The sequence below is a fragment of the Parasteatoda tepidariorum genome, chromosome 3 (genome assembly GCF_043381705.1).
Source record: "Parasteatoda tepidariorum isolate YZ-2023 chromosome 3, CAS_Ptep_4.0, whole genome shotgun sequence".
Classification (NCBI taxonomy): Eukaryota; Metazoa; Arthropoda; class Arachnida; order Araneae; family Theridiidae; genus Parasteatoda; species Parasteatoda tepidariorum.
This window is the reverse complement of record NC_092206.1, coordinates 99167638-99183313: the sequence shown is the minus strand read 5'-3', so window position 1 is coordinate 99183313 and position 15676 is coordinate 99167638. Positions and strand designations below refer to the sequence as shown.

The 15676-nt window shown below is 29.3% G+C and overlaps 1 protein-coding gene across 1 annotated transcript in view; it reads right to left on the bottom strand.

Annotated features, from left to right (window-relative positions):
• The window catches only part of LOC107454766 (dopamine receptor 1), a 239075-nt gene that overhangs the window by 45566 nt on the left and 177833 nt on the right, over positions 1–15676 (bottom strand). The window contains exon 3 of the mRNA XM_071179038.1: positions 1317–1515. The gene's annotated coding sequence lies outside the window, so the exon portion shown is untranslated. The remainder of the gene's footprint in view (positions 1–1316; positions 1516–15676) is intronic.

Genomic DNA, 15676 nt, shown 5'->3' with positions numbered 1-15676 from the left:
CATAAAACAAAAAATCTATTTATTGCATAATTAGCCAGTTTAAAATTAAGTAAAACTTACTTATCATATTTAATTCATGCCATTTGATATAGAATTCCTCCTACTTATTCATTATTGTATTTTTTACTTACACAGTTTTTAGAAAGTACTTTAGTTTGATAAGCCTCTGAGCGTTTCTGAAGTTTCAGGTGTAGGCTTTCCTAAATCTAAAAATCGGTTTTCAATCTGTTTCATCAAATCAATATTCTAATAAAATATTCTATGTCCTATTTGTCACGGAATAACCCTAATAATGTTAAATATTCTTAACCCTATTGACCTATTTATCATGAAAGAACACAAATAAAGTCAAATATTTTTTACCCTAATGGTTCATAACAGTGGAATAACCTTAATAACGCCAAATATTCCTAGCCCTAATGGCCTAAATGACGTGGAATAAACATATAATGTCAAAGTACCTATCCTGATGCCCCCTTAAAAAAAAAAAAAAAAAAAAAAAATAAANTTAAAAAAAAAGAAAAAAAAAAAATTAAAATTTTGCTGAAAAATAGCGTTGATGGAAAGATGGAAATGCACGGTTTGTTGCATTATGCTTAGGAAACCAGGTGATTTATACTTTTCGAAATTACTCAATTAATAGCAGTATAAACTGTGAACAATTATAAAACATATTTTATTTTAAAATAACTAAAATTTGCAGCAGCAACGATCGCACTCAGAAGACAAAATTTACATTCGTTCAGGAAACATTTCAATTGAAATGGTCTGAGATGTGGCAGAAAACATTAATTTAAATTTTTTTTTAAATTCAGTTATGCCATCTGTTGTTTAACTTTGTTACCAATATCAGAATTTCCTAAATTAAATATCCTCTCGTTCTCAAAGTAGAATTGAGAAAACTGTACGTTTCTGTATATTTTTTTTCGCTTCTGTTTTAAATTGATTTTTCAAATTAGCGAACATTTTTTGAACAGCTATTAAAAGATTGGATGAATAAAAAAAAACATATTATTCCACATGTATACTCAGCATTAGTTTATTCCTTTATTTTATAGGCAACATATTATTTTCAACACTGTTTGAAATATATAACAACACTGTAATCTTTAGCAATGACACTTCAAAAAGCAGTTATTCTGTTATTAAAAAAAGAAAAATTTCATTTGATAATAAGTTTTAGAAAAAAAAACCACCATCCAAACTCATTCATAAAAGAAAATTTTTTACCATAAAAAGAATGGATCTTAAAAAGATGTTATAAAAAGAAGAAAGTAAAAGCTATCAGAATATTACACAAGAACTTAGAATCTTACCCGTTCCACAAAGAAAAGAGTTCTTATCGTTTTTCCTCACTTCTAGAAATTTTCATCCTCGGTTACTTTTGGCTTCTTGAAAGATGAAGAAGACGGGATTCTCGAAGCTTTTTTTTCTTCTTTTCTTTATTATTATTATTTCATCCTGCACGGATTGCTAAATCTTATTTTCTTTCTTCTTGCAGCGACTAGGATAATCCTGAAGAAAAAAAAAAGAACGTCTCAAAAAGAATAACAGAAGTCGGAGAAGAAAGGATTGTTTGATGAATGATTAAAGTTGTTTCTGAGCATAACAAAAACAAACATTACAAGATAAAAAAAACATAATAAAAGTTGTGTAATTAGTTTTCCAATTAGAAGAAAGTAGTACTTGATTGCTGACTCTTGCAAGCCAATTTGTTTGCCGAAAAAACGTTTAACTTTATGTTAATAATCGTATTAAAAGAAACGGTGCATACTAAATGTTATAATTTAATTTTGTTTGAACGCATAGGCTAGAACTAGATTCTTAAGAAATAGTCATTATAAAGTAAGCTTAAACTAGCTATAAAGTTACAAAATATCTTATTTTCAACTTGCTTATCTTTATTACACAAACTGCATTTTTTTAATTTTAAACATTGACCATTACGTTTTGTAATTTTGAATTTATAAAAAAAGAGATAGAAGATAATTTACTTTATGTTTCTGTCCAAGCAATTTGTTTAATGGTGTAGCATTTTACTTTAATATTAATATTGGTAACTAAAAGTGGTGCATATCTGAATGTCAATTCTTAATTTTGCAGGAACAAAAAGGCTCGTAATATTTTCTTGGAATGTATTAAATATAAAGAATTTTGCAATTTCGTATTTAATAAAAAAAAAAGCTATGAAAAGTCATTTACTTCATAACTTTTAAAAGCCAATTTGTTTAGTTGAGCAATATTAAACTTTAGAATAATATTTGAGACTATAAAAGATACACAATAAAAGGCAAAAACTAATTTTGTTAGAATAAAAAAGGTCCTACTATTTTATTGGAAAAGAGCAAATTTTTAATGATGTGTAAAGTATGAATACGAATGAAACGTAAATATAAAGTATTTTGTCATTTCGATTTTATAAAACAGTGCAATGTAATTTACTTGATAACTATGAAATAAGATTTGCTAGGTTGAGAAAAATTTAACTTTGTAAATAATATATTTTATAAAAAAATGGTGCACATTAAATTTCCAACAAAATTTCCTAGTGTTTAAACACAGGCTAGAAATACTATTATTGTAAGTTCAAACTAGATACAAAAAAGGCAAAAATTATGTCAATTTACCGTTCCAGTAGTGTATCTCTATTCTCTCAACCACCAAAACTTTTTTACAGTTCCAGTCTTATATTGTTGCTCTCAGTCACCAATTTTTTTCCCAGCTGCAGTTGTGTATCACTGATTTTCGAAGCCAAAACTTTTTTTTTCCGTTTCAATCACATATCTGCTCTCAGCCACTAAAACTTTTTTTTTTACCGTTCCAGTCGTGTATCTCTGCTCTCAGCTGCAATATTTTTTTTGCAGTTTCAGTCGCTTATCTATGCTCACAGCCACGAACCCTTTTTTTTTTACCGTTCCGTCGTGTATCTCTGCTCTCAGTTACAAAAACTTTCTTTTACAGTTTCAGTCGCGTATCTCTGCTCTGCCACGAAACCTTTTATTTTACTGTTTCAGTCGTGTATCTCTGCTCTCAGCTATCAAAATTTTCTTTACCGTTCCAATCGTGTATCTCTGTTCTCAGCCACCGCAATTTTTTATACTGTTCCAGTCGTGTATCTCTGCGCTCAGATATCAAAACTTTTTTCCCCACTTCACCTGTGTATTCCTGGTCTCAACCATCAAAACTGTTTTTACAGTTTCAGTCGTGTATCTCTGATCTCAGCCATCACATCTTTTTTACCGTTTCCGACGTGTATCTCTGCTCTCAGCCACTATACACCAAATTACAATACCTGTTTTTTTTCCAATTAGGTCTATATGCTTTGGAGATACTAAAGTATTAAATTCAAAATAATATTTTACAGATTGTGCTAGAGTGTTTTAATGTTTTGTCTGCTTAAAAATATTTTTTTCCAATCCATCATAAAGTTAAATCATCTCAAACTAAAATGAACTAGGACTAGTATAACAACTATGTTAAAACTGTTATGACCACATAGGGTTAAATTATCATATTAATAACTTTTATTGTAAAATAATTAATTATAAATAACATGATTCCAAAATTTATTGAAAACATGACTAAGTTATTTAAAAATAAAAATAATGGATTGTTAAATTAAAAGTGAAAAATACTTTTTATTTGAAGATTAAGTTAACCTGCTTCACGATACAGCATGCTAAAAATTTCAGATTCAAGCAATTCATTTTGAAAGCGAAACAATGACGTAATTTTTAAAAATAATACTAAGAGAAATTTAAGTTATTTTAGAAAAAAAAAATGTGAGTAAATCTTGTTGTGCAAATTCGGGTGCATCCTTAAGATTGAAGCCTGTGCTTCCTAATTCCTTTTCCCCTCATTTTAAATAAGAAGAGTAAATTAACACATATTTGATAAAAATGTTTATCGAACTTAAACGCAGTTAAACGGCTATTAACCATTGACTAATGGAGCAATTATACCTGAAATATACATTCTAGACTTAGCTCATCATTAGAGTCCAACAGTGAACATAAATCATCAATAATGGTATAATAAGTACAAACATTAAAATATTTTACTAAAACACGCATTAGCAATTTCTGAGAAATCGCCCTCATTTTGAATTGCCAGCAAATCTTTGGCGACGTATGGCGATACAGTATTTCGCCAAAGATGGAGCAGGTAGTCATCAATAACAGGGCATATCATCACAACTCGAAGGGTTCTAATTAGCCTAAAAGTAATTTAAAATGCACATTTTTGAATTGGAAGAGAGGTATTGTGTTGCTGACAATGAAGAAATAAGCTAAAGGTTATTTTGGCGTCAATCAAATTCAGTACAATGAATAAATGGCGTGAATAGTCTTTAGAAACGGAGACTTTCAAAAATGTTCCTAATGCTTAATTGTTATGAAGACAGTATAAAAAGGAGGCTTCAATTCTCCTCTTTATATTTACCGCATTTAAGCTGCATTTATCTAAACAAAAGAAGGCCGCATCTATTTTGTTACGAGAAGAAATAGTACGATATTCATATTTAATAAGTGCTTAAGTCTTATGATTGTTTAATCATTTAATCTCTTTTGTGTCAGAATTAGAGATAAGTTAGAGAGTGAACGTTCACATACCATTCATTTATGCGACAATTAGAAATTTATTTATGAGCGTATAATTACGATATACTTATTTAATAGAAATGTAAGATTATCATTTTCGAATCATTCTAATTAGCAATTCAATTAAAAATTTGTCAAATTCAGGATAAGTATGACATACTATTATATTAAGTATTAAAGATTTATATATTTTATGTCATCGAATTGAAAAATTGTTTATTGTGCATAGTTGTAATGCGCATTATTAGTTAGTATCACAATAAGAAAATGCGCTTAATAGAGCATACTTGTGATATATTTTTAACTATGTATAAAAATCTAATGATGGTGCAGTTTTGAATTGTTGTCGGTGCAGTTTTTACTGACCAGAAAAGCACATGGTAGGACCCAGTTTTCTCACAATAATTTCTATATTGTTTTAGTTATATACTATTGAAAGTCATAAGGGTATCGTTTTCTTCTAAAATATTTTTGTATCCCAAATTAAAAAGGATATTTACCGATAATATCGATTTTTCTTTTTTCTTTTTACTTTGATATTATTACAATTTAGATTTTGATTATTTTCTAAATTAAAAGTTTAAAACTAAAAGAGTTTTTTCTTTATTATAACGTAATTCTATGATATTACCTTATTACGCTACATTTCAAGGTACTTTTATTTGAATCAGTGTCTAAACCTATTATCCGTTTTAAAAATATTATTTTTGGTATAAATTAAGTTACTATAAATTAGCGTTAAAAAGATTTGTTTGCTGATTTAGAATTTTACGAACAGCTTCCTGCACGTTGTGATGCATGGAGTAATTATATTCAATGCCTGTTGGGTAGGCGATACTATTAAATTAAGTTGGTGAACTCCCCAAATTTGTTATAACAAACCTTTCATTTTAAATGTTATTTTTAAAAAAGGAAAGTACATAATTGAATGAAGAGATCTTTCATACTATTCAATATTCAAATTTGATTCAAAATAAACATTTAATTTAAGGAAATTAATATTGGGCGTGAGAAGCATAAAGAGAAAACAAAAAAGAATTCTTTGTGTAAATAATTCCATCTTTGGTCGAAGAAACTGTTTTATGTAACGAAACAACATTTGCAATCTTCGAGTTAAAAAGGAGCTTCGCCTTCTAGCATGTAATAAGTATTTATTATAATTTTTTATCATTTCATCTAATTAGCATATCCTAACCAAGTATTAGTTCAATAGAGAATAATTGTGTTAATACTTTTTAATGAGGTATTTAAGATATATAGTTTTTATTGCTTACTCCATCTAATTTGTGCCAAAAGTAGAACGTGCCCCACACTCTATAATTGCATTGAGAATTATAAAGTATTGAAGATTTTTAATTTCTTATCAATCCATGCTATTTGTGTCACAAAGCATTGCGCTTAAAAAGAGTATAATTGTGATGAACCTATTTGAAAAGTACTTGAGATTCGTAGTTTCTTTTTTTTTTTCATTTCCACTGCCGAAAATTCGTTTAATTGTGCCACATACATTTAGTAGATATTTTAAATTTATAATTTTTTCATTTCTTGATCTAATTTGTGTTGCTGGCAAGAATATGTTCATGCGCTGAATAACTCGTTTTAGTGATTTATATATTTAATCGGCACTTAAAAGATTTACTTTCTTATCAATTGACCTAATTCTTGTTAGCATAAAAAATGCTTTATTTCATGCATAATTTAAAAAAAAACATGCTTAATTTAAACATAAAATTTGTAATTTCTTATTATCCCATGAAATTTGTGTCCCAAATAGATACATGTTCAATAATTGTGATGAAGATATTTCATATTTAAAAACTTTAAATTATTAATCATTCCATCTAATTTGTGTCATAAAGAAATGCGCTTAACAGTGCATTATTGTAATAACCCTATTCCTATTGGTTATGGGTCGTCCTTATTGATTAAATCACTTTTAAAGTGTTTTTTTTCCTTACCATTGTGTTTAGATCCTGAGAAAGGTTCTTGTTCATAGAACCGAAACTATAGTATGTTCATTTTTGTACCTTGATTATTCGGGGGGGGGGAGAGTTCTAATTATTTTGTTACAAAAAATAAAAACCTACAGTTTTAGCTTTGAACACATCACCAAGTTTTATTCATTCTGTAGGTGAAGGACATCGTTGCTATAAAAGGTTAGTTTAATTTCAAACTCCTGCCTTAATCGGAAGTTGAAATATTTTCGTTTTAAAAGTCTAAAATAAAAATAAATGTATGAAATTAAAGCAAAAATTATGTTGCTTTCGGTAACAGAATCAAAAGTTCCTTCACAACTCTGTTTTATAAATGCATTTTTTAATAACAATTTGTTAGCCAAATTAGAACTCTAACAAGAAATCGTTTGATATTATTTTTTTTACTTTTAACATTATTCTTCTAGCTGTCATATTTATCTCACATTTGGTGGGATTTCTGCGATTCTTTATAAATTCTTTTGCCCAAACTTACATTTTCAACAGTTCATGTCGCTACAACCAATGTAAAATGGAGAAAATAATTTATATTTGTTATTTCATACCCCCTCCCCCCCAAAAAAAAGGCTGAGCCAAAAAATTCATCTTGATTTGTGACAGACATTTCGGGTATTTTCTTTGTCAGATAATTTTCGTTTTCAATAGTACTGTCATAATGTTCAAACAATAGTGTTGACTAAATAAACAGTGGTGTTTTTTTTCTTCAATTTTCTAGTTCAATGGTATTCGAAATTCTTATCGTTCCATGAAATTAAAATTTTTGCAAAGAAAGTAACATATTGAATAATATTGAACCAAGAAAATATGAAAGGGAAGTTTAAAAAAATTTTCTCAGAACTTCTGCACGCTAAATCAAATGGTATCAAATTAAAGAGCCTGATAACTGATCGTTATTAAGTTATAAAGGTTTTATTTGTAAATAAGCATTTGTTAGAAATTATAATTCCCTAAATATAAAACCCTTTCAACTTCAAATCTATCAGTTCTCTTAATTTAATTAAGGCCTAACTGGATTCAGTGTGAACAAATACTTCGGAAACAATATCTTATTTACATAAATAATCCCAAGAAACTGAATTAGTAGGGCATTATAGTTTGTCTAAAGTAAGTACTCCCCCAGCCATTCGTCTCGATCCGTGGCGGTGACTGTGGTAACGAGGTATAACTATTTCAAGTAAGAGTGTGGCGTCACTGTTTAGGACAGGTTTTGGCTCGTATCGGCGAGAGAAATGGAATCTTTTTCTTCGGTCTATTGTGTTAGTCCTACAGTGAAGAGAAGCTACCCTCCCTGAAATGAGCTATTCTTGCTTCCGTAGCAGCAGACGGCATCAGAATTTGTGGTTGGGGGAGCTCTTACCGTAGACTAACTATACCTGATAGGAAACTTCATTCGCTGCAAAAATAGACAAACATGAAATAACAGTCGACATGTTTCAAGGGCTCCAAAAATGGGCGCCTATTTTCAAGACTTGCCAGATGATTTGAAATTAAAAACGTTAAGTTGCCAACGATAAAAGTAAAAATGAAGGTGTGAAACAAAACTAGAAAAACCACGGAAGTACAGAGAGAAGAAAGAAGAAAAACAGAACAGGAAAAATCACGATGACCGAGAGACAAATCAGGGAAAAATAAATTTCCACACGTTATGGAGAGGTGGGGAGCAACTAATGTCATTAAAATGGGGATTGTCATTAAAAGCAGAGTTTCCAATCAGGAAATACAATAATTTGTCAAAAAAGCAATCTCAGACTAGCAAGGAGATAAGCGCCAAAAATCATACTTTGCATACACAAAAGCTTTTATACCTTTTAAACTACTAATCATATCAATTTCAGCTTTATGTCATGCTATTTAGTGTAAAAAAACGATATGTCACTGGTATAAATGATAAATAGTCAATTTATCTTTCCTCCGGACCACTTTCGATTTTGATAAATTGAAGATGGTGGCTAAGGTTCACCTAGGAGTAGGCAAACTATTTGTATTTTTCAAGTAGATCAATATGATTAAAAATATTTAATGTTGTTAGGGTTATTCCACTGAAAACAGAGCATTAAAATTACAAATATTTGACATTATTTGTGTTTTTTCATGTCAAGTAGGACAATAGTGTTAGAAATATTTGACATAAATATGGTTATTCCACGGCTAATTGACCATTAGGGCTAGGAATATTTTATTTTATAAGCGGAGTTGAACAGGGAAATCAATTCTGTGCTTACCACTATCAATGTTAATCTTCATTGTCTCATAAATTTTAACCCGATCTAGAAAACAACAGAACTCGCGGATCGATGGAACTAATCCATAGTTGCGTTAGATAGAGAGGAAAACCACGAAATCTTTCCATGGTTAGCCTGACGGCAAGGGGATTCAAGTCCATGATCTGTTTACCTCTGAGGATATTTTGGGTTAGCACTATGGTCGGTGCGTATCAACCAGCCACAGCTGGGATTGAAACCTGCCTCACCGCATTGGGAAGCGAACGTTCTATCCCATGAACCACTACGGTTTCAAACCTTACTATCATAAACTAACACATTTTAAAAATTTTAAACTTTTTCCTGACTTTTTCCGTATTAAGTTCGTTTTTTTCTCAGGGAAACTGGCCGCGTTACATTACTTCTTCAGTAATTACTTTAGTAAAAGAATAGCACTAATCACTGAAAATAACGAATACTGTAAAAAATAGATCCTCAAATTTTGCGAAACTTTTTTCATTTTTAAAGAAAACGTATCCTGGTATATATTTCGAGCGAACATTCTGTCAAGAGGGTGAAATAACTATCGCTTCTTCTAGGAAGCGAGTTTCGTCAAAAGTTAAGATATATTTCGAATTTCGTCATTCTAGTTTCGTCCAATTAAGAATTACCTTTGTGTATTTAAGGTGTTGAAATAGTGATGAGGTTCTGACTTAAGTAACTATTTTCGCCATATATATATGAGACTTTGTGTTTCGTCACAAATCATGCGTGATTTCTTGATGAAATGATTATCATAATTAACGAAATATATCTCACAATTTGCTGAATCGTTAAAAGTGAGAGTTTCATTTCTGAGAGTGTACAGTAAAATAATAAATAAATAATTTTAACGCTTCATGACTATGCATTATTTTGTAATCATGCATGATTTAAAAAATAGAAATCTACGAATCTACCATAATGAACTTATTTATAAGAACAACGAAGAAAAAATCGCCAATATCATTTAGATCAGTTTCCCTTAAAGGAAACTTTTTTTTCAACTCTAATACAGAAATCAGACAAAAAAACAATGAAAAATCAGAAAAAAATATGTATAAAAAATAGCGTTCTCTTATTTCTTCAAACTTCTTGAATAGTTTTAATGATTTATTTCCACACCAGTTGGGGTAATTATTCTCGTCAACAAGCGGAGTTCTTCATGAAAAATCCCATTAATTAGTGCTTCGAGTATTTACTATCCCCATGGTAGAACCATTAATTAGCTTCGAATAAAAAATGGTAGAAAAAGTTCTTATAATTTCTCTTTTTTTTTCGGAATATCTTATTTCTTTTTTCTAATTCAACAGTTTCTTCACTTAACAGTTCCTTTTTTTTCGGAATATCTTATTTCTTTTTTCTAATTCAACAGTTTCTTCACTTAAAAAGTAATATTTTAAAAGTTAAGAAGTCCTTTTTTTCTGCTTATTTCTCGAAAGTATCTTTTTTTTATGTTAAAGATACTAGAGAATGGTTAGAATTGCAAAACAAAACATAACTAAAAAGCAGTTTAGAAAAAATTTATTTAAGTGACCGTATAAGTGACCGGAAATACTTGATGACAAATTAAAAGCCTTGAAACTCTTCAAAACTAATAAGTTTTACATAAATGCAATTTTAACTGCACTCGGCTGCAAGCTTAGAAAAGACCATTGTGGATTTGAGTAATCACCCGCGACTGTTTCCTTTTTATTTCCTTATCAAATTATACAAACAAGCCTTCAAAACAATATAAAAGCTTTTAAAAATTAAACATGTCTGGCAGAATTTTTTTGGTCGTGCTATCTTTTACGATATATATCATAGAATTATTTTTTTAAAAAAAAGGTTACAGTTTCGCAGCTTTGCTGGAATCCTAGACTTGGCGTCATATTTCAATAAATAAGTCAATACTTGTTTTTGGAAAAGCAATAACTATAGGACGTTGGAAGAGCATTAGATTTGATTGGACTACTAAAAATGGCGCGTTTCATGCGGGCATGCTCTTAACAAATCAAACGCGAGATAAAGAATTTTTATTTTAGTGACGTTGTGAAAGAAAATCGTCTGCACGAAACAATCTATATATATATTTCTCTTACACGGCGACAAAAAGAAAGCCTCATTACAACTCCCCGAATGGCAACGCTGGAAAATCGACCAATGATTGCCACTAAAAATGTCACATGCCAAATTTAGCTGAGATGGCTCAAGCGCTCAACATATAGCGCTTTTAAAAACGGAAACTGAAATAACCAGAGAGAGCATAAGCTAGGCAGAAGTGAGTAGTCTTTGTCGATAGATCTCTATTTTAGTATTTTGCTGAAAGCGCTTTTTTTCACGAATTTATATATTACGAATTTATTTGACGATTTTTGATTTATATCACGAATTTATTTGTTTTACTAGAATTTATTTGTTTATGCAGGTTTTTCCATTGCAATTCACTTATTTCAATTTTTAATAGACTTAATTATAGCCAAAATTTTAACCTTTTTAAAGAGATATCAGTTTTAGAAATTTTATCTTAAGATTTTATACTATAGCACATTTCTAATAGGTTTAACGAATTACATGTCATTTATTTGAATTCAAATTTATTTTAATGACTTAGTATTTACTGAAAAGATGTAATTTTTTTTAAAAAAAAAGTTGTTATATGTATTTGAATGATTGTTTTGAATTCTTAGAATTTTGTGCATTTGCAATGTACCTAAGTTAGCAGCGAGCGAAGCGAGCTTGGTTTGTGAAGCAATTTTCGGGCATATAAGATTGCGTAGCAATTTTCGGGGGTTGGAGAGCGTTAGCGAGCTGCGGGCGCAGCCCACTAGTATTTATTATTCCTTCATCAGTTTCATTAATAGCGAATAGAAAGACGTACATTTGTTACAAATTTTAGATATAATTTTAACTTATTCTTATTACTTGTTAATTGATTATTGTTGTTAATAACTTTTTTATTATAAATAAGGAGGCAAGCAAAAAAAAAGGAGGTTGTGCAAGGTTGTTTCAAGAATTGGCGATATTGATATATGATCGTGCAAGGAACTTGGCATTCATTTGGCGTGCACCTAAGTGCAAACAGGCTCTCCCAGTTGGGAAAATAGTTTTTCACAACTCTGTAGATATACTTGAAAATACGAACTATTTATAAACAGGGAATTTTATTTTGTCAACTGCCATTGAACAAACTGTCATTTAAAGTTTTGGGTGGCGCTTAGAAAGCGATTGTTAAGTGTTGTACTCGTTTAAAACAAAATAGGATCTTATGGAAGCATTAAAAAACAAATGTATGTTCTCATAAACTAAATAAATGCATAATACAGTATGTAATCAGCAGTTTTTATAATCTAACTTGAACGATTGGACCAAACTATTGGGACCCTATTTCCCAGATTGTGGCTAACCTCTGAATTTTTAGAGTCAGAAATCCGAATCCATTGGGAAAAAAAGATAATTTATTCAGAGAAGGTAAGCTTTTTTGTCTGATAACGTAACCTGAAACATCGTCTGCACTAATTAATTAGCATATGTGAGGTCATCCCCTGAAATCATTATGATCAAATCCTAAAACGTGAAGATCCGGTCATTAGATCAAAAGTAATTCAGGGTGGTCCGTTTTTATTTTTGTACACTGTACATATTAGTTGTTTCCTTGCGGCAATCTAATTTATAATTTTAGCTTAGCGCAACCATCAAATCTTTGAAGTTAGGGCTGAATTTAAAATGTGGAGGGAAAAAAAAGATAGATGAAACAAACAAAAGTCGTTGTCACTCGTTTGGTGAAGTATGAAATTTCGTCGCATATTTTACTCCACTTCTTTATCTAAGACAGACCAGATGATTGAGTTCAAGAGAAAGTTCATTCATCACAAGTTCATTGTGACATGCTATCAATTTCGAGTTCATTTTCAGAATCTTAAGGACTGACAAGAGCCTAATCAATATTATTCTTTTTTGCAGTGTGTAAACTAAGTTTAGGGCTTGCCCCTAACTATTAACATAATACAGTTTATTGACTTTGTATTACATTAAAACTATCGATAAAATAATGTCAATTGGCTAAAGAATATTCTTGAGGACAGAATAAAATAATAAATAAATGATATAAAGACAAAGAATATTCTTACTTTTACCTTCTTCTTGCTTATTAGTTTATATAGTATGTCTGCACTATGACAATATTTGTAAGGAAAATTACAGTCCTTTTTCGTATTTACGATCAAACTTTTTACGTGTCAAAATATTTAGTAACATTTATTTATATTTATATAGTATGCATACATTATGACAGTTTTGGAAAGAAAATATATTATTTTTTTTAATATTGAGTAAGTAAAATATTTATTTATTGATAATTATAATAAGACTTTTACGTGTGTAAATTTTTGTAATTTTTTAGCATTTACATGTAAAAATGTAAAGTGTCCATTAATGTTAGTCGCTTTGCATTCGAAGATTAGGATAGACACTTATTATTATTAATATTATAATTGACTATTTACAGTAACGTTTATTAACAATTCGATCAAACAACAGAAAGAAAAGAAAGTAACCACAGAAAAAAGAACAACAGAAAGAACAAAATACGAAGAACAAAGTGTAATTAACTTATAGAAATTATGTAAATTCCTATCAATTTATGAGAAAATAAATAAGTTATCAAATTCATAAAAAACGAACAAACAAATTACTAAATCAGTGAGCAAATGAATAGACAATAACTAGAATGAGAATAGTTAGAAAATTAACAAATCGTTAAATGAATAGGAAGTGTTAGAAAATACAAAAAAATAATCGAATCACTGAATCAGCAAATCATTAAATGACGTCATTAGCAAATGAGCGAATCAATACGTCAGCGAAACCATGAATATGTGAACGAACAAATCCACAAACGGATGAATCAGCGAAACAATTGGTGAGCGAATCAACATGCTCATAAATTCGTGAATGAACGAATCAGCATTTTAAAAATTCAAATAATCGGTAGATGAGTTAATCAATGAAGCAAATATTAATGAATCCGTTATTCCCCAACCTACTTTTATTGAATTATGAATTTATTGATTCATTACTTCTCTCGATCATCGATTTTCTTACTCGTTGATTGGCTGTTTTATAATATTTTATTAGGTTTTTTTAATTGGAAGATTAATTAATTTCATAATACCCTGCCTCATTGATTCGTTTATTTACTAATTTATTGATAATTTTATTTCCTAGATTCACTACTGAAAGCTCTGTTTATTAATTCAGTCATTGATCCACTGATTCAGTAATCTTATGATTAACTGATTTCTTGATTCACTCGTTTATTGATTTGATCATTTAAGTGATTTATGGATTTTGTCATTCCGTTACTCATTGTATCGTTGTTTCGAAGAATTATTATTGATTTACTCATTGTTCGCTAATCCGCTTTATTTTGAACATAAATTTTATACGTCATTCAATTATTGCTATATGTTGCGTTATCATTGAAAATTGTAACGAATAGCCTAAATAAATTTTTAAACAACTTTATTAACCTCCCTAGTAAAAACACGAAATTATTGATTCTTTAAGAAACACAGTATTTTAATAGTAATTTATAAAAGACGTTTTCGATTATTTTAATGAATGTAAAAAAAAAACTATTAAAAAAAATACATTAAAGAAACATTTAATCACTTCGTACTTCTTGAATAATCAATTAACTGCTCTTTGGAACAAAAGAAAAAAAGGGGAAAGAAACTTCCTTTGATTAAAGGTATGTACACTGCTCAAAAAGATAAACGGATCACCCTGAATAACTTTTGATCTTATGATCGGATCTTGGTCAGAAGAGCATATACTCACAATTACTTTGACTTTTAATTAATTAATTAATTTAACTTAATTTTAATTTCTCCGCATTTCACTATATTTCGAGAACTATTCAACCGAATTGAAAACTTTTTGCACTCAATTATAAAATTCCTTTTTCCAGAGATAATCACGTGTAAAAATAACTTTTAGTAAATATTTATTATTTTTTCCTTATTTTATTTAATAACAGTCGAAACAGTTTTGAATTGTAAGGCATAAAATGTTTTCTGACATCACTTTAAAAATTGTAATTTTAAATGGCAAAATACAAAATCTGTGTCAAATGGGTCGACTATTGCCTGAGAAATTGAATTATTAAAACATGACTTCTTTAAAGCTTACTTTAAAGCATAACTTCTTATTTTTTTTGTGCACTATACAGTGCGCAAAAAAGTAGACGGACCAGCCTGAATAACTTTTGATATAATAACCGGATCTTCAAGTTTTATGATTTGATCTTCATGGTTTGATAGGGTGACCTTAAAATCTGCCAATTAACTAGTTTAGACGATATTTTAATTTACAAAAACAGACGCAAAAACGTATTTTCTCTGAATAATCAAACCTTTCTTTCAACGGATTTCTGAACCCAGAAATATAGGGGTAGCAGAAATCTATGGTGCAGATAGTTTGATTAGGAGAGCGATCCTAAGTTTGGGTCCCTGATGCTAATTTTTCTTATTGCGTATTTCGCTAAATCTCGAGAACTTTTTAAATAAATTGCAAAATTTTTTTCACGCAATTTTAAAATTCGTTTATCCAATGATAATTACAATCAAAAAATAACTTTTAGCAAATATTTACCTGTTCTATTATTTAATAATAGTCGAAAAAGTATTGCATTGTAAAGTATATTATTTTTTTACATTCTGAAAAATGTAATTTTACATAGAAAAATATAAAATTTGTGTGAAATCCGTCGTATAATAAAATAATCAATATCAAATTTAATATTAAATAACGGATAATTGAAATCAATTTTTTTTAAAAAAATAGTTGTATTTTCAAAATG